General features: G+C 34.7%; 1 protein-coding gene and 1 long non-coding RNA gene across 6 annotated transcripts in view; one reads left to right on the top strand and one right to left on the bottom strand.

Moving 5' to 3' along the window:
* Positions 1-25,621, bottom strand: part of LOC138710589 (uncharacterized) — a 250,615-nt gene that overhangs the window by 114,966 nt on the left and 110,028 nt on the right. The gene's annotated exons all lie outside the window — the stretch shown is intronic.
* LOC138710587 (very long chain fatty acid elongase AAEL008004-like) overlaps positions 12,931-25,621 on the top strand; it is a 94,990-nt gene continuing 82,299 nt past the window's right edge. The window contains exon 1 of the mRNA XM_069841583.1: positions 12,931-13,076. The gene's annotated coding sequence lies outside the window, so the exon portion shown is untranslated. The remainder of the gene's footprint in view (positions 13,077-25,621) is intronic.

The following is a 25,621-nucleotide window of genomic DNA, read 5'->3' as shown; positions in this document are numbered from 1 at the left end:
ATAATATGGATATTTAAACACATTTTTGAAAATGGTAGCCGTTCATTCCGATAGCCTACAGGCTTCAGTTCTTTTGTGCATATTACCGCACTATAGACTATTGCATCTAATTCCAATTACCAGTTTCGTCCTTCGTACTAGTAACTCATGTTGAAATAATTCTGTACCTACTCTACAAAAGAGTACCTTATGTACTGTAAATTCAATCTTCACTTCTGCCCGACCCGCACAGATAAAATTACTTAGACATGCTATCTACTTTCCGTCCAAGTGGTTATGCAGCAGGATCGTAGAAAGGAGGGAAATCACGTGACAGTTAATTACTTAACGAGGCCCTTCTATTTAAGTTATTTTAAACAGTTGTATAATATTACGTAAACGTCCAATTCCTAACAGAAATTAATGTTTTCAGAAAAGAGCTAAGACAGCCCTGCTTTTACAGAGAGGCGTGCAGAAGCAGGTGGGGGAAATCGGGATGCGACGTAGGCAAACGGACAGTACCTGTGCGAAAATATGATTCAATAGTAAAAGTTCTTTCGTCACTGGAAAACGCGAAGATATTTCTGGAACGTACTATACTCAGTAACTCAGTGCTGTTTACTATAAGCGGCCTTGATTCTGTCTGGAGAACAGTTGAAACTTCATTAGTAGAAGGGGTGGGAGTGAAGTACATTAAAAAACTCAGGTACAATAAAAATTGAAGTAAAAATAAAATGATGTCCCTGTATATAATTATTGTAACAAGTCCACATAAATAGGCTCCGCGATAGAGTTATGTCACGCACTTTCAGGTTTTCTGTAGGCAAGATATGACAAACAGCATGAAATATTTTTGATGACTTACTATTAACATCATCGATGACTTTTCTTTTCGTAGCTGCATTAATTATTTGGCGACTTAATTTGCTAATGTCCACCACATGGTTATACTCACCGCGTTCTCTGATAACTTCCATATTGTTCAGCAAGCCATAAATTTTCGCATCGCTTTTTATAACACAACATCTCCACATCACTTCATGGTTTTTCATTTCCTTGACTTTATAAAATTGACAATTCTCATATACCAGCACTAAATTTCCCCGTTCACTTTCAGATGTAAACAAATGCTCCATTTCGAACAAAAATAAAACATGTTATCATATAAATTAGTTTTTTATTTTTCAGTCAATCACTTATCATGTTAAGATGGCAGAAATGGATTCTGTTACATCAAGATACAATGTTAATATACGTCACGAATATTTTCGACTTACTTTCAAGTCAACTTCAGGTGATAGTTTTCTAACAAACAAACATTTGAATTAGGTGAAAATATTATTTAAACACGTTTATAAAACACTAGTAAATAGTCTGACCATGCATACTTTACATAAAATGGTTGAATGGCGTACATAGTCTTAAAACTAAAATTGACATGCAGATAGAAAGCTGTACAATGCCTCTCACCACGGCGAATAGACCGAGATTTTCTTTTATATCCACTTCATACAGTCTTCCAATATTTTGAACGTCATAAAGAACAAGCCTAGTCTTCAGTTTTATACATAATAATTTTAAACGATTTTAATTTCATAATTCAAGCACACTGCATGCCTCCCAATATATTGTAAATTATTATAATTATGTTCATTGGAAGGCTTTCTATCTGCATGTCAATTTTAATTTTAATTTTAAGACTATGTACGCCATTCAACCATTTTATGTAAAGTATGCATGGTCAGACTATTTACTAGTGTTTTATAAATGTGTTTAAATAATATTTTCACCTAATTCAAATGTTTGTTTGTTAGAAAACTATCACCTGAAGATGACTTGAAAGTAAGTCGAAAATATTCGTGACGTATATTAACATTGTATCTTGATGTAACAGAATCCATTTCTGCCATCTTAACATGATAAGTGATTGACTGAAAAAAAAATATATATATATATATATATATATATATATATATATGATATCATTTCACAAACTTATCTGAACTCAACATGACTTTTAAATTTAAAAATAAAAGAGTTTGGTAAATTAAAACTATGTGAAGTATCGGCAAAGCAGGCAGAAAACATTTTGGTGTGCAGTTTCCATATGACCGTAATCCAGGTATAAAATGTTGGTGTGCAGTTCCTATATGACCGTAAACCAGGTAGCAAATTTTGGTGTGCGGTTTCCAACACCCGATGTGAGGACGGCAATGAACCTCCGGGTTCCTTAAAAGTCATAATTAAGCAAATAAGTACGTTGGTGATGAAGAACATCACTGTCGAAGATCTTTGGTAACTTGGAAACCATGTGACAAATGTGTTCCTATTTTAATTTTTGATATAGAATCAGAATATATGTTTTGAATTGCACTTATGAAAGTATTGTTGAAATTGAAGGACTTCAAATCTGCCTTATTGTTTTTCCAAGGAACACTATCGTAAGCTTTTTGTATAGCCTATCTAAAAACATTAGATGTAGTGGTTGTCCTGTAGCTTTCTTTTTTTTTTTTTCAGAATAAATTGTGTAATATTATATATGAGTGTTGAATAAATCTACACATATCCATCTAAACTGCGGCAATAAACATTTATGTGGTTAGGAACGACATCTTTCATAGATACCTTCTCTCTGTTATATCACTGTAACTAATATGTAATGAGAATTAGTTCATATGACATGTTTTGTTTGTTTCCAAATGTATAACGCAATCCGTATGTTTGTTTAAAGTACTTGCATAATAAAGAAACATTCTCTATATGGTACTGTTAGTACTATTACAACTATTATTGTTGTTACTACTACTACTACTGCTACAAGCGTCTGATCCAAGGTTTCTGACGTTATTTCCGCTATCGATCAATATTCCTTCGTGAAAACAAATTGGTTTAATTGGTTCCTTATTGCGTAGTTGAACTAGTGATGATGCATAAAAGGTTAATCAATTATTGCAAATGAATCATTAGGTAGCATAAGGATATACAGTATGTTATTACGTAACATGTAACTGTACTTCATACAAACCTGGTCTAAACTGGAAAAGTATAGCACTTCGTGGGACGCAGATAGTGGCCTATCAGTAAGTAATGGGCCGTCATCTGGCTGCATTGATTTTCCTTGACCAAGTGTGATAGGTGTGGAAATCCAAGAAAGTGATCAGCCGGCCTGTTTTATGCATAACGGTGTCACCCTGCGTTCCGTGGTAGCCTCCTTGCGTTGAATAATGGAACAGCAATCTATTTCTCAACTTCGAATAATGGAAAAGACTTCGTAACGTGACAACCGCCGTTGACAGGTTTCTTTTTTTCTTTCTCGTTATCATAAGTATATTCAGAAGACCCCCCGCAGAGACTGAGTGGTCTAAACCAGCAACGTGTTACGTAGGCGGTCTGAGTTCAAGTCCTGATAAAGACAGAAATTTTACATAGAAAAGTCGTGACGCTTCACACAGATAAGGTCGCAGTTGGAGTTTTGACGTACATAAGGTCTTTCTTCGTACCGAGTATGAGCACACGTTCTGAGATCAATTACAAATTTATGTGTTTACTGTAACACTATGAGCCACAGCCGAATATTAATGTTATTATAGTAGTTAGGCCACGAATCAGTAAAACTTGCGTGATCACGCCTAATAACGCCACCTCGGATGTCGGACATGAGGGCGTCGAAGTTTAATGTAAAATTAGCCGTGCCGCGCGACCTCTCTCAGTAATATCTCGATATAGAGAACAGCTACATACCGGTACCAGCGCGACAACTCGTTTTATTCGTAATCTCGAGTTATGCAATATTAAAGTGATAATAGACACGCCCAATACACTTGGATGAGTGAACCATTCATTCACTCAATCATTGTTTTCTACCCAAGGCAGATCCTTCTCTACAAGCCGAGCATTCTCTAACCATCCCTATTTTCCGGCATCCTTTTCGTCTCCGCATACGATCCATAAACCTTAATGTTGTTTATTATCTGATATCTTCTTCTGCCCCGAAATTTTCTTTCGTTCACCATTCCTTCCAGTACATCTTTCAGTACACAGTTTCTTCTTAGCCAGTGACCCAGCTAATTTCTTTTCCTCCTTCTGATCACTTTCAGCATCATTCCTTTCTTCACCTACTCTTCCTAGTAAGCCTACAGCTTCATTCTTTATTTTGTCTGTCCATTTCACACGCTTCATTCCTCTCCACATCCAAATTTCTAATGCTTTCAGTCGTTTCTTTTTACGTCGTCGTAATGTCTATGTTTTTGATTAATAATATGTCACACACAAAGCACTTCACAAGAATGTTTCTTTGTTCTTTTTACAGAGGTCCGTAGAAAATGTTTCTTTTTCTATTAAAAGCTTCCTTTACCATTGCTATCCTCCTTTTGACTTCCTGCCTGCAACTCATGTTACTACTTATCAGGGATGGGCAAAATACTGACATCCAAGTATTTCAAATACAAATACAAAATACTTCAAATAATTGTATTTGAAATACAAATACAAAATACTTTTAAAAAATTAACCAAAATACATTTGTATTTCAAATACTCAAAATACATTTGTATTTCAAATACTCAAAATACATTTGTATTTCAAATATTCGATATAATATATAGGCCTAGAGAAATAAGAATATTACCGTACTGAAAATCTAAAATATTATATTAACATTAAAAGTACTTTTACCTCGAAGTTTTATATAAACACTGTAACTGAACATTCTTCCTTTTCCCAGTCAACAATGAAATTATGCTATATATGAATAATTACTGCTCCCTTTTAAAACAACCAGTTCCTCAAATGTTCATAAGATAAGGATCCCCTTGGTTGTGAATGAATAAATCCTGCAAAACAGAACAGTCTTTCTTCAGGCGCAGAGGAACATAAACTTGTATTATATTTATAAAAGCTTGTTTCACTGTTGGTAATTCTCTAGAGTGCACAGGGCTGTCCCTCTGCCATTGAAGAATTGTATGAGCTCATACTCCACAGTAGACAAGTTCTTTTCTTTTTGCTTTTCAAAGCCTGTTTTACTTGAGTTGAAAACATAAAAATTGTTTTCATCGTCTTTATCGTCTGAACTGACCAAAGATGTAGCAGACAATTGCTCAGCTGATTTCACACACATATTCTGTGTCCTCTTCTTATCATTTAGTGAGGCAGTGTCAGGTAGCTATCTCATCTTCAATGATGGGTGGAGCAAGCTGCCAAAATAGCTCAATTTTCTTCTGGGATTAGATCAAACATCACTTTAAATCTTGATGAATGTAAACTTATTAGGATTGGAGTTACTTGGAATAGATGGCGTAGATTATTAGGTAACAGAATATTTAATCTGTTTTTGAGGGAAATTAGTATGGACAAAAGTTGGCCGTAATAGGACGTCTTTTCATTTTGCATTAAATTAAGGGCTACGGCAATGGGTTTCAGAACTGCATAATATTCTTCAAGGTACTGAAACTCAACATCTTTGAAGGTTGGCAATCCCAGTTTTTCACATATACTGTTTATATAATGTTTGAATTGCAATATTTTGAGAGTTTGAGTCATAAAGAGAATTCCATCGAGTTGGGCAAGGAAACTTTAATGAATATTTCAAGACATCTGATATAATTTCTGAGTATTTGAATCTCCTAGACGCATTCCATAATGATAAACATTTAGCAAATGTTGGGTGATAGATCCTTGATGCTGTTGGAGATTTCTTTATGGTATTAAGGAAATTAGTTGTTGCAAGAAAACTAAGTGTATGGCTAGCACAACTGAAACGGGTAGGCAAATAAGACAAAAGTTCATTCTTCAAATCCAAATCCAAAACTTGAAGGACAAGAAGAAGAAGAAAGTATTTTGAGTATTTGAAATACAAAATACATCAATTTTATGTATTTAAATACAAAATACAAAATACTTTCGAAAATTCTTACAAATTACAAAATACAAAATACAAATGTATTTCAAATACATGTATTTCAAATACTGCCCAGCCCTGCTACTTATAGTAAACACTAAAATATTTAAAGCTGTCTGCTTGTTCCATTGCCTCATTTCTAATTCGCACATTTACCTTCTATATTTTTCTTCGGATATCATTGGCATTCGTCTTGTTTTCATTTATCTTCATCCTATATTCCTCACAGTGTGACATCTATGTAATTTAGCTCCAGTAGAATGTCTCTTAGTAACATCTCTTTTGCTAACAACGTCATATCATCAACAAATGTTAGGCTATGCACTTTATTTTCTTCTTATTAGTATTACCTATCCCATGTTTGAGAATATTTCTTCACTAAGAATGAACCATAATGAAAAACTTTTACGACCTGACGACTCATTTCAGAATGTTTCTTCATATGAAGGGAACTCGTTTATTGTATGTCCCTAATTAATTATTTCTCTTATCATAGTTTCATATCCTCAAGTTATAAACCGAAAAAAAAAATAAAACTGTAATTTCATTCCCGAAACTGGGTGACATGTTCTAAGAGCCGGTGTATGCCTCATACAGCACAGAATTTTTTCTCGGAGTTCTACAGGCATGTGTATCATTCCGTGAATATCTTTCATTCTGTTATCACATTCATCAACATTTCTTCGATCACCATCCGACGACGTATGGAGGCTGGCGTAGGGTGTTATGGAGTTGCCGTAGCATTCTAATCTGCCATTCAGACGGTCCGGGTTGGATCCCCGGTCTGGTCGCGATGAAATTTTTGTTGGAGAAAGTTGACGTTGTAGAGGGCTTTTCTTAGGGTATTTCCATTTCCCTATTTTATTTTATCAACTCTTTACCTTCCCCTCAATTCACCTATCATCCGCAATAGTACTAATGCCACTATCATCAGTAATACTACCATCAATAACTACCATCACCACCCGTACTACAGTACCAGTGTTACTACGTTACCTTTACTTGTACCTTCAATAAACCCTACTATTAAAAACAATCAATTCGAGTATTGATATTAGGCCTACTATTACCACCACAACTGCTTTCATTATCATCATCATCATCATCATCATCATATTATTATTATTATTATTATTATTACTTACAACTTACTTACAAATAGCTTTTAAGGAACCCGGAGATTCATTGCCTTCATCAGTCTCTATCCTGAGTAAGATTAATCCAGTTCCTACCATCATATCCCACCTCCCTCAAATCCATTTTAATATTAACGTCCTCCCTATGTCTCGGCCTCCCCAAAGGTCTTTTCCTCTCAGGTCTTCCAACTAGCACTCTATATGCATTCCTAAATTCATCCATACGTGCTACATGCCCTGCTCTTCTCAAACGTCTGGATTTAATGTTCCTAATTATGTTGGGCGAAGAATACAATGCGTGCAGTTCTGCGTTGTGTAACTTTCTCCATTCTCCTGTAACTTCATCCCTCTTAGCCCCATATATTTTCCTTAGCACCTCATTCTCGAACATCCTTAACCTTTGTTTCTTCTCTCAAAGTGAGAGTTCAAGTCTCACAACCATACAGAACAACGGTAATATAAGCGTTTCATAAATTCTAACTTTCAGCTTTTGCGAGAGGAGACTGGTAACAGGCATTTCCCATAATTTTTCTGCGTTTAATTTTCTCTCGAATGTCATTTATATTTGTTACTGTTGCTACGAAGTACGATGCTTGTATAGGCTACTTCCACCTTTTCAAAGGATAAATTTCTAACTTTTATATTTTCATTCCTGACAATGTTCTGGTTACGAGACATAATCATATACTTTGCTTTATCGGGGTTTACTTCCAAATCTATCAACTTACTTGCTGTTTTCCCTAATCGTTTGTGGATTTACTCCTAACATATTCACGTCATCCTCATAAACAAGTAGCTGATGTAACCCGTTCAATTTCAAACCCTCCCTGTCTTCTTGGACTTTTCTAATGGCATATTCTAGAGCAAAGTTAAAAAGTGAAGGTGATAGTACATCTCCTTGCTTTAGCCCGCAGTGAATTGAAAAAGCGTCAGACAGACACTAACCTTTACGGTCTCTGCTGTAAGTTCCACTGAGACGCATTTTATTTAATTCAACTACCTTCTTGGGAATACCAAATTCAGTAAGAATGTCATATAAAACTTCTCTCTTAACCGAGTCATATACCTTTTTTAAATCTATAAATAACAAATGTACTGTACCCTTATACTCCCATTTATTCTTCAATATCTGTTGAATACAAAAAATTTATCAATAGTCGATCTATTAGGGCCTACGCCTAAAACCACATTGATGATCGCCAATAATTTCATCTACATAAGTAGTTAATCTCCTCAAAAGAATATTGGACAAAATTTTGTATGACGTCAACAAAAGTGATATTCCTCGAAATTTACTGTCGGTGACTCAGGAGAAGACGAGCGCGGAGTGAGGAAAAAGGGTATTTTAAAAAATAATGTTACGGCAATATTGCAATACTTGTACTACTAGTAAGCGGAAATAATGTTCCCGCTTACTAGTAGTACAAGTATTGCACGTGTTGGTAGTTGGTACGTAGTTGGTCTTTTCCCCCTTCTTAAAGACAGGTACCTACAATTAGGACTACTATTTCCTTTTCCCAAATTGCATGTATAAGCTTATGAATTATTATTATTATTATTATTATTATTATTATTATTATTATTATTATTATTATTATTACTGTTAACTTTCCAAACTATGGAAGCTCTTCGCTGCTGAATTAATAATAAAATGCCATCGCACTCTGCCAGTATAGGCCTTCTTTCAGCCACAAACTTTTAACGCCTTCATGTCTTTATTTAGGTTGTCTAAATATCCAAATCTTGGTCCTTCCAGTCGCCTGCATCCTTGTGGTTCTTCCAAAACTCTTATAAATTTGTTTTCTTCTGGGATTCTAACTACAAGTCCTATCCATTTAGTCGTTTAGATATGATTTTTGCTTCTATTTTCGGTTCCCTGTAAAGACTCCAGACTTCTTCTTTTCTTAATCTTCCCCATTCTAAGCAGACTCGCTCAAGTACTGCACAATTAAAATGTTACGTTCTAATATTTTCAGTTTCTGTTCATCGCGTTTCTTTATTGTCCATGTTGCAGAAGCGTAAGCCAAGCAATCAGAGCGATGCGTGTGTGTGTGCGTGTATATACACATTCATTCATTCATAGTATTCTGCCCAAGGGCAGGTCTTTCACTGCAAACCCAGCATTCTCCAGTCTTTTCTATTTTCTGCTTTCTTCTTTGTTTCCTCATATGATCCATATATCTTAATGTCGTCTATCATCTGATATCTTCTTCTGCCCAGAATTCTTCTCCCGTTTACCATTCCCTCCAGTGCTTTTTCACCCATTCTTTCCAACACAACTTCATTCCTTATTCTGTCTGTCCACTTCACACGTTCCATTCTTCTATATATTCACATTTAAAATGCGTCTATTCGTTTCTCTTCACTTCGTCGTAAGTCCATGTTTCTGCACCATACAATTCAACACTCCAGACAAAGCACTTCACTAGTCTCTTCCTTAGTTATTTCTCCAGAGGTCTGCAGAAGATATCCCTTTTCTAATAAAAAGCTTCCTTTGTCATTTCTATTCTCCTTTTGACTTCTTGGCAGCAGCTCATGTTACTGCCCAAAGTATTTGGAACTGTCCACTTTCTCTACTGCCTCATTTAGAATTCGCAAGTTTACCTTCTTTACTTTTCTTCCTATAATCATGCTCTTCGTCTTGTTTGAATTTATCTTCATTCCATACTGCTCACAGCTGTCATTTAGCTACAGTACCAGTAGCATATCCCTTAGTATCATCTCCTCTTCTGCTAACAACGCCATATAATCAGAAAATCTTATCCATTTTATTATTCTTCCTCCTACTATCACTCCTCCCATGTTCTGAAAACAGTTCACTAAATCCTCCAAGTAGATGTTGAACAGGGTAGGTGATAAAGGGCATCTTTGTCGTACTCCTCTCCCTATTTCACTTCCTTCTGACATGTCTTTTTCTATCCTGACTTTGACTCGTTGTTTCATATAAATGCCTCCTCTCTTTCCAATCCACGCCAATTTTCTTTAGGATCCCCATCAGTTTATTCCAATGCACTCTGTTAAACACATTTTCTAGATCCACAAATACTATATACACTGCACTGCACATTGTCATCTGATAGACTATCGGTACCACCGTGATTTTTAACCACTGAACCAGTCTCCAAAAAATTATGTTTCCATACTCTAATCGTCCTGGCATCTCAGTTTTCCTCTGGTATTCCTGACGGAATCGTCGTTGCACTGCCACAATCTATCCAAATTCCGCGTACCACCTGTGCTTTCTCTGCGACGGTTGCCATTTCACTCTGCCTGCTGCCACCACTACACCTGATGTGATTTTGAAAATTCAAAAAATTCCAATACAACTCGTACGTTTTATCTACTGTATGACACCTCGAAAAACACAAAACACATATACTGTACATAAATTTATCATCACAAAAGAAAAATAGAGCGTTTCAAATGGGACATGCTGTATATTAGTACTGGTGTTGCTACTCCTGCAGCTGAAACCATTACTCTTACTGTTATTTAATAATCTTGTGTGATGTGTTTTACAACTGCAGTATTAATATTATTAATATTTATTTGAAGGTCATGTTCAGATTCAGATAAGTTGAATTTATAATATAATAGTTGTATAATTTTCAGTCAGCAACTTATCGTAGTGTAAGTACAGAATGAATTTTGTTACATCACATTAAATTATATATTTTCACAAATTACATTATATTATGTTTCACGAATATTTTCGACTTGTACAAAAGTCATCTTCAGGTGACACAATAAAGCAAACAAAACAAATTGAACACAAGTGATAGCAATACAATGATTGAACACATATACGCATTACAAACCATGCATGCTCATTTTAAAAAAGCTTAAGTGTGGCTGTAAGTCAGAGCATCATACATTGTAATTGGTTAAAATAATCAGGTAAAAATAACATCAAGTAAAAAGGCTACACTTAGGTTAATATCATGTTGTGTGACACATAACAAATTGTGTGCCAATGTTTAGAGATAAAAGTTAAAAATTAAATTAAAAAATATAAAAAAACCTCTCTAAACATTGGCACACAATTTGTTATGTGTCACACAACATGATATTAATCTAAGTGTAGCCTTTTTACTTGATTGTTATTTTTACCTGATTTTTTTTAACCAATTACAATGTATGATGCTCTGACTTACAGCCACACTTAAGCTTTTTTAAAATGAGCATGCATGGTTTGTAATGCGTATATGTGTTCATTCATTGTACTGCTATCACCTGTGTTCAATTTGTTTTGTTTGCTTTATTGTGTCACCTGAAGATGACTTTTGTACAAGTCGAAAATATTCGTGAAACATAATATAATGTAATTTGTGAAAATATATAATTTAACGTGATGTAACAAAATTCATTCTGTACTTACACTTCGATACGTTGCTGACTGAAAATTATACAACTATTATATTAATATTCCTGCAACTGATAGTGCATTACAACTACTATTATTAGGTCTACTACTACTACTGCTGCAACTGATGCTACACTACTACTACTGTTACTGCTTCTCTTGCAACTGATAGTCTACTACTACTAATTGCAGTGCTAATCCTGCAACTGACAGTGTTAAGGCCCATTCACAATGAAAATTAAACATAAACATAACGTAAGCATAAAACCTTGTGTCCATGTTATTTAATGAAAGCATTCACAATGAATTACATAAGCATAAACTTAATCTTAATCATAAGACGTTAACATGAAAGTTTGCAAACTCCAAACTTTCATGCTTATGTTTATGCGATTTGGAAACAGTACACAAGAGGAAAACGTGTTTTCACTTTTTGTTTAACATCTCATGGGCTTTGCCTACAGGCAATATTTTGATCTATTGGCCGTGATGATAGCTAGGCGCGCAACATGGAATCATATGACGAAAAGTTGATTATTTTATACCAAGAAAACCCTTGTCTATACGACAAGAAACATAAAACATACAAAGATATTACATTAAACAACAACCAAGTTCAGTAATGTATCAAACTGGGTTGGGTTCATTCTCATGTATTTCACAAATTGTTGGGGATCATCAACTCTCATTTCCTCTAAAAGGTTATAAAAATCCCTCTGTTGTATTCTTCTCTGATTCAGTGGATGAATCCACCATCGTTTTTTACATCTCCGTTTCTATGATTTCAAGTACTGAAAGCCATATACTGATGCCATTGTAGTTATTAAAAACTTAAATTGAATAGCTACATCGTCAGTCATTGTGATTCGGTATGTTTGTTTCCACACACGTGTTATGTTTACGTTATGTTTAATTTTCATTGTGAATGGGCCTTGGCTACTTAAGTTTGTGGCATATGTTTATGTGCTTATGTTAATATTTACGTTATGTTTAATTTTCATTGTGAATGGGCCATAATACTGGCAATCATATTTCTAATCTTGCTACTGATATACTACTAGTATTGGTAGTATGTCTGCAACTGCTGCTACTACTCCTACTATACCTATCACCACTACCACTGTAACTACTAATGGTAGTGTTTCTGCAACTGATACTGTACCATTACCGTCAGTTACTATTAACAATACTACTGCTGCTACTGTTGCTACTGTAACGTGTCTATATTATTTCAATCTTTGTTATGAACGTATGTGAATCAGGGACGTTACCGCAGAGATTCTGTCGACTCTGTTGTGAAAGGGTTTATAGAAAATGGAACAGCAATGTCATGTGTGACAGAAGTATTTGTGATGACGTAGTCAAGATATTCCTTTCACAATATCCGCAATATTAACCTGGATAAAGAAGACGACAAAAGACGGCATTGTGAGCTCTGCGGCGTTCTGACAGATGGTGTGAGACAATACACTGACCAGCGGGGTGGTGGTGGTGGTGGTGGTGGGGATGATTGGAGGGGCGGGGACAAAAATGCGACATGAATGCGCTGACACAAATCTGGCTAGAGGTGCGAAATCATCTCTCGATAGGGAAGCAAGCAGGCAGGCAGGCAGGCAGAGAACGCTCGCTCGGCCAGTTCAGTGTGTCTGTGACCAGTGAACAAGGAGCCCGCTGGTAGGGACTTCCTCCGAGACAGTCAGTGGTGAGTACGTAACGATACTGGTTTTGACGGCGATTACACGGTGCTAAATGTTTCGAATTTTAATAATTTAATAATGTTATCGGTAGCTTCGAAGTTATTTTCAAGTTCACTACTATTAGCCTACTATTATTATTATTATTATTATTATTATTATTATTATTATTATTATTATTATTATGGCTGCAGAAAACACAAAGCATACCATATTCAATAAACATGACAGAAATACAAAATTTGGATATATGATTAACATCATATAAATTACAATGACTGACAATAAGAAAAATTACATATTTTATGAAACACGTTACAAGTGCGAATAGAAAGATATAAAAATATATCAGTTTCGTCGGAAAAATTATAATGATACAAAATCGTGATATAAATGGTATCTTGAAATTTATACAGACTATTTAAGGGCAAGAAGGGCTAAATCTTTATAAAATTTTCTGCATAAATTTAATTTTTCACAGAAATTTAAAAAATGTTTGGTTATTGTACCCCGGCTATCAGTGAAAATTTCCATTATTACAATTATTTCAAAATGGCACATATTCTTAAAATATGTCGAAGTTGATTCGTAATTAGTTCCTTTCCTGTCGATATCCTCAGGTTGTTCCAAAGAGGTCTCAAAACCTACTGCAAGGTCTAAAAAGTAGCCTGCTTTGTTTTCCTTGTCATTCACTACAATATTATTTCTTCTCGTAATCCTATTAGCGGCGAATAATGAATTTATCTGAATACTTCGAAATTCCCAGTTTTTTTTATAGCGGCTGCTATTGTGTTTCTTAAATGGTGTCTATTGTTACGAAGGAGTTCTCCATAATGACAGAACGCCTAGGACATGAAGGAGGGTTTCTTGCTGTCATATCTGCACGGGTACTATCCTGTCTTCGTCTGTGGAGCACTCTGACAGGAGAAGATTTCCTCTTAGTTTAATTGAATCGTCAATTGTTGAAACAAATATGTCATTTTTTTTCATTTTTCAGAAGAAACAAAAAACTGAATATTGTCGTTTGTATTATTACAATTATACTGGATTTTTTTTAGTTGAAAGAGAACTTGATTCTGCTTATATTCGAAGAGAAATAATAATTAACCTATTGCGTATAATTTTGATTTTAAACGTTTCAAAAAAATTTGACTTATTTGGTTTCAACAATTTACCACTTTTTAAGGTTATTTTACCCGACTTATGATTTTATTTTTATTAAATATATAAAACTGAGCTGTTACAATGTGACACATCCGTTACAAATGATATAATTTCAATTTTATACGTTTTATAAGATATTTGACTTGTTTGGTTTCAAAATTTAGTTATTTTTTAAGTTTATTTTTTCAGATTTACGATTTTATTTTTATTAAACATTTGAAACTGAGCAGTTACAATGTGACTTCTTATACCTTTCTCGAGACGTAGGTGTAGATGGGAAGATATTATTAAAATGGAATTGAGGGAGGTGGGATATGATGGTAGAGACTGAATTAATCTAGCTCAGGACAGAGACGATGGCGGGCTTATGTGAGGGCGGTAATGAACCTCCGGGTTCTTTAAAAGCCATATGTAAGTAGGTAAGTTGTATTACTGTAAACATTAAGGGTGCTATTCATAGACATTTCGCTAAACCGCGCTACGAGCGTGTTAAACTAGCCCCGGCTATCGACTGTTTACTTGTACTGGATTCACATCATATCATGTCATGTCATGTCATGTCATCATATCATATATCGCTAACACTGGTTTATGAATACGAAAAAACGTGTCAGCGCGTCTGGCCGCGAAACCAGGTGGCCCGGGTTCGATTCCCGGTCGGGACAAGTTACCTGGTTGAGGTTTTTTTTCCGGGGTTTTCCCTCAACCCAATTTGAGCAAATGCTGGGTAACTTTCGGTGCTGGACCCCGGACTCATTTCACCGGCATTATCACCTTCATCTCTTTCAGACGCTAAATAACCAAAGATGTTGATAAAGCGTCGTAAAATAACCTACTAAAAAATATAAAAAAATACGAAAACCGTTAGTTTGCTGATCATTCACCGGAAGCCCGCGCTAAGAATGTCTATGAATACGGCCCAAATTTAGTAACCCTTGTGCTAATCGATAGTTCGCTATTTGCTGTTGGTTTTCAGTATAAATAAATAGTAGACTAAATAAATAAGTTGGTAAGCAAATAAGTAAGTAAATACGTGAGCAAGTAAATAAATAAGCAAATAAATAAATGAATATTTAATTGAATAAATAAATGGATGGAGGGATGGAAGGATGGATGGATGGATGGATGGATGGATGGATGGATGGATGGATGGATGGATGGATGGATGGATACAGACAGGCAGATAAACTAAAATAAAGCATATTCTACAGCTTTGGATTCTTGCACGTCTAAGGTTTTCGCTATTATCCAAATATTACTAGTTACATGGAATCGTATTTTGATTATTGACTACTATTCATCCTGTAAACGTGTTGTTTTATTACGTTAAAATAATAGTGCGAAGTTAAAGGGAATTTAGATTTTTATATACTTTTTTATTAAGTGAAGTGTCATGTATGAATATGTATATATTTATTCACACTGCAAATGTGTATATACCCGGTGGCAGTGGTAACTAATTACACTCAATAATGACAATAATAAACACAATCAATAAAAATACAATTAATAATAAATTAATAATAATAATAATAATAATAATAATAATAATAATAATAATAATAGGGAGCACCCTAAATTAAATGAAGCACGATCACTTAAAATAACATTTAAAGTAAATCTAATTTGTATCTTATTCCTAAGTTCGAACTAAAACCCACGAGTATGATATGTTCATACCTGCACAAGTACCTTTCAGCACTACACTCATTTCGCTGACAATTCATTCACTGCACTGGAACTACGACACATTTCACTGATTCTATCCTGATTTCACTAACACTTCAAAAAAATTTCACTGTTCAAATACTTTGCACTGCCACTATAAACTATAAAGCTTCACTGACAGAAACACACTTCACTTACACAACACACTTCACACTTCACTGACACAACACACTTCTTCACTGATACAACACTTCAATAACAAATATCAATTACACTCTTTAAATAGTGTGTATAATATACTACCGTCTATTAGTAAAGTCCTTAAGACTACTTTTAAATACATTTTTGGTTATTGCTAAAGCCTTTAGTAAGTCTGCAGGTAAAGCATTCCAGTCCCTGACAGTACGAATGAGAAAAGAAAACTCCTCTGTCTTCTTTCCCTCAATTTATATGAGTGGTCGTTCCTTGAAGAGTAATTTGGCGGCTGCAACCTATTTTTTATTTCTCTCCAGGCAGGCTCACCTCTGTATGTTTTGAACTTTGCGCATAATCGAATTCGCGTTCTCCTGTCCGTGAATGTGTCCTATTTTAATGGTGAATTATTACAACACTTGAATGGGTTATTTATGAAAGGGTCTAAGTCTTGAATACTAAATTGTTAGCAGTTTAAGAAAAACTTAGTCCTCTTCATATCTAAATCGATGTATCTACACCCAAAACTACACATTACATTATTATATTACAAACTCATTTTCACAAAAATAGCGACTTAGGCCCTTTCATAAATAACCCATTCACTTAAGAGCCCGCTTTTAAATATTTTCCAGTGTCTTAATATGTTCTAATCTGTAAGGATCCCAACATGCAGCACCATATTCCATTACTGGACGTACTAGTGATTTATATGCAACCTCTTTGGGTTTATTAGAACCTTTTCTTAGTACCCTCATCACAAAGTGTAACGTTCTCCATGCTTTTCCCGCTGTGTCAGTAACGTGTTTCCCCAGCAGAGATCGCTGCTAAATGTTATTCCGAGGTATTTACATTTGTTAACTTCCGGAATGGTTTCGCCCCCTAACGTATACGATGCGATTATTTTATTTCTTTTTCTTGTAAAGCTGGTGGTTTTTTTCTGTAGAGAATTTATTTTCATTTTGTAGCTCTGCACAAACCTGACAGACAGCTTACATTTCCTTGAAACTTATATTGCAAAGGTTTTTGGACACTTTAAGGTGGTCAAATATTTCCTGCTGAATTCAATGGACCCTTTCAGATAGGCAGCAGTCGTGCGAGTAGGGTTCCGGACAGTGGAAAGTTCTACTCAGCGGTAGCGATCAGGTGAAGCTATTGGGTTTGATCGCTACCCGGGTCAGTGTGAGACTGAATGAATGAACGGGGAAATGGGAGGAGTAACACTTAAAAGGTACGCGAAAACGCTTCCTTGGAAGGCAAATTGCGGCTGAGATAAATAATCTGTGCGAGCTCCAAGCCTGTCGGCCACTTATCTCACGCCGATTTTGAAGGAACATCAGAACATTTTGAAAGAAGATACCTGAAAATGAACGTACCCTAACAGCTACTACGTTAGGGGGGATATCGAAAGAATGACAAAACAGCAACAGGACAGGGTAGCCGAAGATGTTATTAAAAATCTGGGAAACTAGTGGGGAGAATAGGCGCCGCAGTCCTCGCAAGGGGAGGGTTCCGAGCCCTTGTGCTATGCGATTGAGACTGGAGTGAGCTCGCAGTGGAGCACCGAAAAAAGCACGCGAAAACGAGGGTTCCGATATCAGAAGGCTGTAATTTGGAAAATAAGACAATTTAAGTGAGGGGGATGTAGGTCTGTGGCCCATTTCTTGTAGACCCATCCCAATTTATGTCTTAGCTCCTTAGGAAAACCACGCTGACTTGTCTCAATTTAAGATATACCAATTAGTTCTGAGATGATTCCAATTAATTACTACCCGATCCATCCTGAGAACATCATGCGAAGAAGTGTGGATGTTCTTATCAAGGGGAAAAATAAATGTATCCCCCTGGCTTAGAGGTTTGTTGGGGATGGGACGATGATTCTAGACTTCAGACGAGATGATCGATTCATCGTTGTGAAGTTTTCTTCAACTGATCTCCATCGCTCTGGTATGTTGTAGCCTTCACTCCCAACCGGAGGAAAGCATGATAAGGATTTTATCGCCCTTTTATTTCCATCATACCTCTGATTGAGGTTCTGGCTGATATATACATCTATTATCATGCAGTACATCTTAGTTGATAGGTGTCAGAAGAAAAACAATAATTATTTGTATACATCTGAAGTCCGATTAGTGTAATATGTTACTACTCAGCTTTATATGCAATGGACGGAAAAAGGACTGGCCATCCTACCCCAATACCTCCTGGCTTAGTTTCCTCATAAGTGATGCCTTATTGATGTCACTTATAATGTTTAAATCTGCCTTCGGACAAGTGACTAAACAACAGCAATATTCATCACTATCGAGTGTATTTGAACCGGTAAATCTTGGATTTAATTGTCAGCATGCCAATCGCAAGATCATCAAATATGATGAAACATACGTAAAGTGATAGCTATGATAAAATTAGTTATTAAAGATAATTAATTGAGTGAATATTAAAGGTTCTTTATTGAGGAATTAAGAATAAAAATTAGGAAACAATGCCAAATTTGAAGAAGTAATATTTGGCCAAAATTAAATCTACATTTCTTAGACTGTACATTCTGTGACACCTGCGAAAAAAGGAATGAATTAAGCAGGTTGTGAAAAATATCCTAAGGAAGATCATGAATTATCATAAATATTTTCAGATTCCCTTATGCGAGCTACCACATTTCATAGCAAGGCAGTAAATGATATCTGCGTATTGTTGTTGCACAAGGAAGTTTTCTTTCTGTATATTTTTCAATGAATTCTTGAAAGTGACTATTTTTGACATTTTCAAATGGAATATCCGCTAATACCAACATTTTACATATTGTAAGTCATTGCAAAATTCAGACCGATTAGCGGGAAAGTCGGAAGCGGAAAGCACGTTTCTATGCTTTTTGGATAATTCTTCTATACATGCAACATGTATTTTCGTGTTGCAATGTTTCTCTATAAAGCGCCGTTTGTTAGTTTTTATTTTTATTTTTTTTTATTTTATTAGGTTATTTTACGACGCTTTATCAACACCTTAGGTTATTTAGCATCTGAATGAGATGAAGGTGATAATGCCGGTGAAATGAGTCCGGGGTCCAGCACCGAAAGTTACCCAGCATTTGCTCATATTGGGTTGAGGGAAAACCCCGGATTTTTTTTTTTTAACCTAACAGAAAATGTTTTCTTCTTTCTGCATGAAATACTCGTTACCAAATTCTTCTATCAAAGCACTGATCGTCAAGCGTTTACCTTTGGTTTGTTTCGGCATGTTGACCGCGTACTTCATTCACTGAACAGCAGAACCCAACTGTGCAGATGAGGGTTGCTGCCACGGAGCTGTACTCTATATACACGTACACTGCTGCGGGTTGCTTGGAGCGTTTAGGTGACCAAAGGCAGGGCTCTAGTTATGACTATGTTGTGAGCACTAAGTACATCAGTGATGTCAAAGCAAGTGCATTTTTCTGACCTTGACGTCGTGCGCGGGCATTAAGCGCTAGGTATGCTAGGAGGAATAAGCAGCCTGTTGGGTTAAGAAAACAGTGATGCACAAACTTCAAACGGAACGTGAAATTTTATGTCGTTATTTTTATATGACTTCTTTCTGTTTGTTATTTTCTATATTGTTTGTAAAACAAAAGTACTAACACCTATTTCTTAGCCTAATATTGCAGTTGTGTTTTAAACGTTAATAACATAATAAAGAGTAAAGAAGGAATATTCACACAAATTCTATAATAACTACAACTATACTGTACTAAGTGAATTAAACACATCATTCATAAAGAAAGTGTTATCCCAAAGAAAGACATTGAATATGACATGATAAGTTTAAATTGATATTGATGGTATCTTTAGCCTCATAAAAGTATTCAAAACGATATTATAGTACAAAGCAAAGTTGCCTAGGTATATGTTTTAACTGTAAGTAATATTACATAATAAAACTCTTATCGCATTATGCTTTTAGGTGATATTGGTGCGCAACTTTTATGTTATCAGAATATTAAATTATCTCGAAATCTGCTGAAGCTATAGAGCTGACGTTTTACCAACACATAGGCACATATCTTTTCTTTGTGATGTAACAGTAGTTGCGTTGTTAATTCATATCCTTACAAACATTTTCCGTGCGAATATTTTCAAAATTTTTAATACACTATCTTCAGTAATACGTATTTACGATATATTAGATTTACGAAAACATTTTTTTAGTACCTGTAAGGCTACTAAACAAACATATCTGAAAATTTCACTTTTCTGTAAAAAAAAAGTTGAGAAAATATTCCTTTTGAATAAAAAAGCAAACTTGTGAAAAATGAGCATTAAAATTAAAACTTACATTCTTATAATGCACTTATACTTCTCAGACAAATCTAAAAATTAACATGGATACAGTTTTAATAATTTCTCTTCCCTTTATCCATTGAATCAGTGTTGACCATCCCTGTATATAGCTCGACCAAGTGGCATATACTACCTCTTTCGTCTGTCTCTTTCTTCCGCTGTAAAGCGCTCAGGCTCTCCTGGGCTCTAAAGCGCGCGCTTGCTCCTATGGGCATCAGTTGACATCACTGAAGTACATTATGAGTGTTTGTATATCATACACAAACTATTATTACAGTGTCAAATAGGGCTAATATGATACAGTAAGAAAAGTCGGGCTATATGATATAGTAAGAAAAGTCGGGCTAATATAATAGACTTTAAAATGTATCAAATGCTCAGTTTGAAAATGTTAAATCTGTGATTATGGAAATGCATATTGTTATGCTCTTTAAGGAGCAATATTGAACAACATAAAAAAAAACATTATCAGCCTCATAAATGCATTAAAACAGTCAGTGAAGTCAAAGCAAGCGCATTTTTCTGACCTTGACGTCGTGCGCGGACATCAAGCGCTAGGTATGGAAGGAGCAAGGATTATGTATATGAATAAGGACCCTATTGGATTAAGAAAACAGTGGTGTACAAACTTCAAACGGAACGTGAAATTTTTTGTCGTTATTTTATATGGCTATTTGCTGTTTGATATTATATATAAGTTATATTGTCTGTAAAACAAGGTACTAACACCAGTTTCTTAAAATTGCAGTTAGTAACACAATAAAGAGTTAAGAAGGAATATTCACATAAATTTAATAATAGTAAAACTATACTATATTAAGTGAATGAAACATCTTTCATAAAGAAAGTGATATCCCAAAGAAAGAGATTAAGTATGGCATTGTAAGTTGGAAATGATATTGATGGTATCTTTAGCCTTATAAAAGTAATCAATAAACTAATCAAAACAATATTACAGTAAAAAGCAAAATTACCTACGTATATATTTCAACTGTAACCAATATTACATAACAAAACCCTTACCGCATTATGCTTTTAAGGTGATATTGGTGAACAACTTCCTATCGTCAGAATATTAAATTATTTTCTCGAAATCTGCCGAAGCTATAGAGCTGACGTTTTTACAACACATGGGCACATATCTTTGTTTATGATGTAACAGTAGTTCCTTTGTTAATTCATTTTCTTACAAACATTTTCCATGCGAATATTTTTAAAAATTTCAATACGTATCTTCAATAATACATAATTATTTACGAAAACATTGTTTCAGTACCTGTAAGGCTACTAAATAAACATATCTGAAAATTTCACCTTTCTGTAAAAAGTTGAGAAAATACTGCTTTTGAATGAAAAGGAAACTCGTGAAAAATGAACATTAAAATTGAAACTTAAATTCCTATAATGCACTTATACTTCTCAGACAAATCTAAAAATTAACATGGATATAGTTTAGTAAGTTCTCGTCCCTTTATTGAATCAGTGCTGGCCATCCCTGTATATAGCTCGACCAAGCGGCATATACTACCTCTTTCGACGGTCTCTTTCCTTTCCGCTGTAAAGCGCCAGGCTCTCCTGAGCTCTAAAGCGCGCGCTTGCCCATATGTGCATCAGTTGACATGACTGCATTAAAAGAAGAGGCAGTTTTGTTTCTTGAAAACACTCTGATGTGATATTCTGTTACTCTTCAATGAATAAAAATAAAATAATTTTCTCAAAATAGTATTAGCTTCATTCTTTTTTCTAAAGAAAAGCTGTGAATGTTGACGGTCTAGCAGTAGTTAGTGTATGAATGACAAGGACTATTGTGATACATATTTTAGGCTGTTATGAGACGCTAGAAGGACTATTATAATATGTTTGCAGTGAAATAAATTGATCAAGTTGATAAATTTTTTAACTTAAAATAATTTGTTACATCTTGAGGGGTATTTCATAATTTTTGAGCTCTTGAGGAATGTTTGAATTGACTTATTGGCACCTACACTACAAGGTGAGTTAAAAAAACGCACATAGACTTATTTTTACTTATTTACCTAACAATTTTAGCTTTGTAATCATTCTCCGAAGTGATAAAATTTAACACAATTTTGGAAAATACATTTGTCATTATACTTAAAACGTATTTTAATTTATTTTAGCAATACAAACTATATCATAATTTTGTCAATCTTTTTCCTTACACACACAAAAAGAATATATGAACATACAGCAATTTTCTAGCATTGGCATTAAGTGTTAATATTTCAGTAAATCGTATACATTTTTATGAGAAAAGGAGATCATAACAAAAGTTGCTAAATCTTAGTTAATTTAATGTGATTTCAACGAAACATTTACAGGTGATACAATAGGCATCTGTGTATCGCAATAGTCTTACTTCATTGCTCTGTATAGCCTATGGCCGGATTTATATTACTGTACCACAATAGCCCACACAGAAGGCCATTATGGTACACTGGTTTTCTTTTAATTTTATACATTATTAGAGTCAAAAAATAAACATAAACCCAAATCCTTCATATATGCCTTAAGTAGCATATGACTTAATTTTTTTAAATTTGTAAATGCTTTGATAGAAGAATTACAGCAAAGGATTGATTTTTTGTATCATAATAGCCCTACCTGACCCTACTTCGTTCTTCAAGAGATACCGAAGAGTAGCGTACATCACCAAATACTTGAAGTATGGTGGATATTTTCCAAAATTACACATATTTAAATTAGAGATCATTCGAGTGCTGTCTTGAACACTGTTATACTCAGTAAGGAGGCTATCCACACCTACATATGAGGACTTAACGGCACTCTGTCTAGTTTGGGCTAGCCAGACGTAACGGATTGAACAGTGCAGGCGACCTTTCAAGTCTTGGATACAAGAGTCCTTGTGAAATTCTGGAACACCAAATATAGTTGGCAACAGAAGTTTTCATAGCTTATGGATACCCACTACTGCTACTGCTGCTACTGCTACTGTTGCTTTTGCTACTACTACTACTACTACTATTACTACTACTATACTGATGCTACTGTTACCACTACTAATAATGATAATGGCGTTAATTAATTTTTTATTAATACGAATGTGGTAAATAACAGTGAGTTGACATTATGCGTTAGTTAATACAAACAGAACTGAAATAAGAACGTTTCTCCACATTCATACCTTCTATTCAAGGGATCTACTTATACTTGTAAATTAAATTAATCTAGACCCCTCTACTTGTATTGTAGTAATAATTCTGTATTATACAGGATGATTCACGAGGATTTACCATCCTTTACGTAGCTTATTTCTGAAGGCATTTTGAGCAAAAAATGTCATATAAACATAGCTCCTATTCTCAATATTTTCACTAAATTAAAGTTGTTTGTAAAATACGTTTTTTCTTTAGTCTGAAGGTAAAAGAATTATACAAATAGAGAATGAACGATTCAGAAGTATCATTTCTTTAATTAGCAAGCATAATGAAGCTAAAAATGTGCTGTGAACTCCTTACTTTCTTCGTACAACCATCTTTTTCTACTTTTAACTAGAAAATCACATTATTCTTACGCACTTATCACAATGTTAAATGTTATGTTTTGTTTAACAACGCTTGCAACTACAGAGGTTATATCAGCGTCGCCGGATGTGCCGGAATTTTGTCCCGCAGGAGTTCTTTTACATGCCAGTAAATCTACTGACATGAGCCTGTCGCATTTAAGCACAATTAAATGCCATCGACCTGGCCCGGGATCGAACCCGCAACCTTGGGCATAGAAGACCAGCGCTATACCAACTCGCCAACCAGGTCGACACTTATCACAACAATTATTACAATTCACACCACTTCCACCGACGTAATTATTTGCAGTTCAATTTTGCATCCTAATTTACAGTCTTGGAGAGTTTACAACACATTTTAAAAAATGTCGCCGTCCGCTTGAGTACACTTGGTCGCACGTTTGTGAACGACATTCGTCGCTCTACGTAACTGCATACGGCTATCGTTGATTTCCGTAGCTCTCGCGCTGGCTGCTGACTGCACGCTGACCAAGATCATGCGTTCACAGCAATGCGTTCCGATAACGAAATGTAACTCTGTAAATATTGCGAATAGGACCCATGTTTAGGCTATATGAAATTTCTTGCTTAGAGTGTCTTCGGAAATAAACTCCGTAAAGGAAGTCAAATCCTTGTGAATCCCCCTGTATATATTGACGCAACTACGTTTTCATTAAGATACAAAAACGGGAAAATGACATATTTTATCTATAACAGAAAACAGTGACTTCATGCAGCGATAAGATAATAACTCATTCGCAATACTATTGCTGTTGGAGTGTGTAACTGCAGGCAGTAACTTCATGAACTGAAGAAATTAAAGTGTAGAACGAGTTAGTATTATACGAGAGTTGTACAGCCGAAAACAAATGAAAGTACAGAACTCAAATTTCTTAATAACTAAAATATAACTTAATTAATCAAAAGAACATACGTAGTTGACGCACTAATATTTTATTTCTGTACAATTGAAACCCTCCTCGCAGTAAGAGTGTAACCAACAAATCTATAATAGGCCTACACGTTTCAGGGGAAAGGGAAATAATTTCAGGGGCATATTTATTTAGGCAAATATTTACTAGCTGAACCATCTGACTAATCAAGGACGCAAGTTTATTAAGCTCTTGGATGAAATAATTTATTCTTTTAAATTAATGATTCAAAATTACGTTTTCTACCTAAGTCACATATTTCCTCAATTAGATATTACAACCTTTCTTCGGGAGGTCTTCAATTACAACATATCAGTAAATAATCTACAATAGGATATTATATTAGCACCATTCAATATTCATAATTATTTCATTAAAATTAGCTGTAATATAAAGTTAATAATTTAATAACCCAAAAATAAAAATAAATAAATCAAACTTGTCACACTGCAGCCAATGAATTTTAAAAGTCTCCTGTCACTCTTTTGTGTAATTGCTATTTTTTTTCTTATCTAAAAGCTACAATGCTAAGATCTGTGGAACTCAATAAATGAAAATAAAATAAAATAAAAATAATGGTATCATTAACTATAAATATAATACATACATACATACATACATACATACATAATTGCCTCGTAAATTTAAAATTAAGGTATAAAGGGTTCACAATTTTATTATTACCATGCAAGTTCGCAGTTTTAGACCATCTGAAAAAAGTACATGTTTTTATA

Source organism: Periplaneta americana, chromosome 12 (genome assembly GCF_040183065.1).
Source record: "Periplaneta americana isolate PAMFEO1 chromosome 12, P.americana_PAMFEO1_priV1, whole genome shotgun sequence".
NCBI classification, from domain to species: domain Eukaryota; kingdom Metazoa; phylum Arthropoda; class Insecta; order Blattodea; family Blattidae; genus Periplaneta; species Periplaneta americana.
The sequence above is the reverse complement of the archived record's forward strand: the minus strand, read 5'-3'. Positions and strand labels throughout refer to the sequence as shown.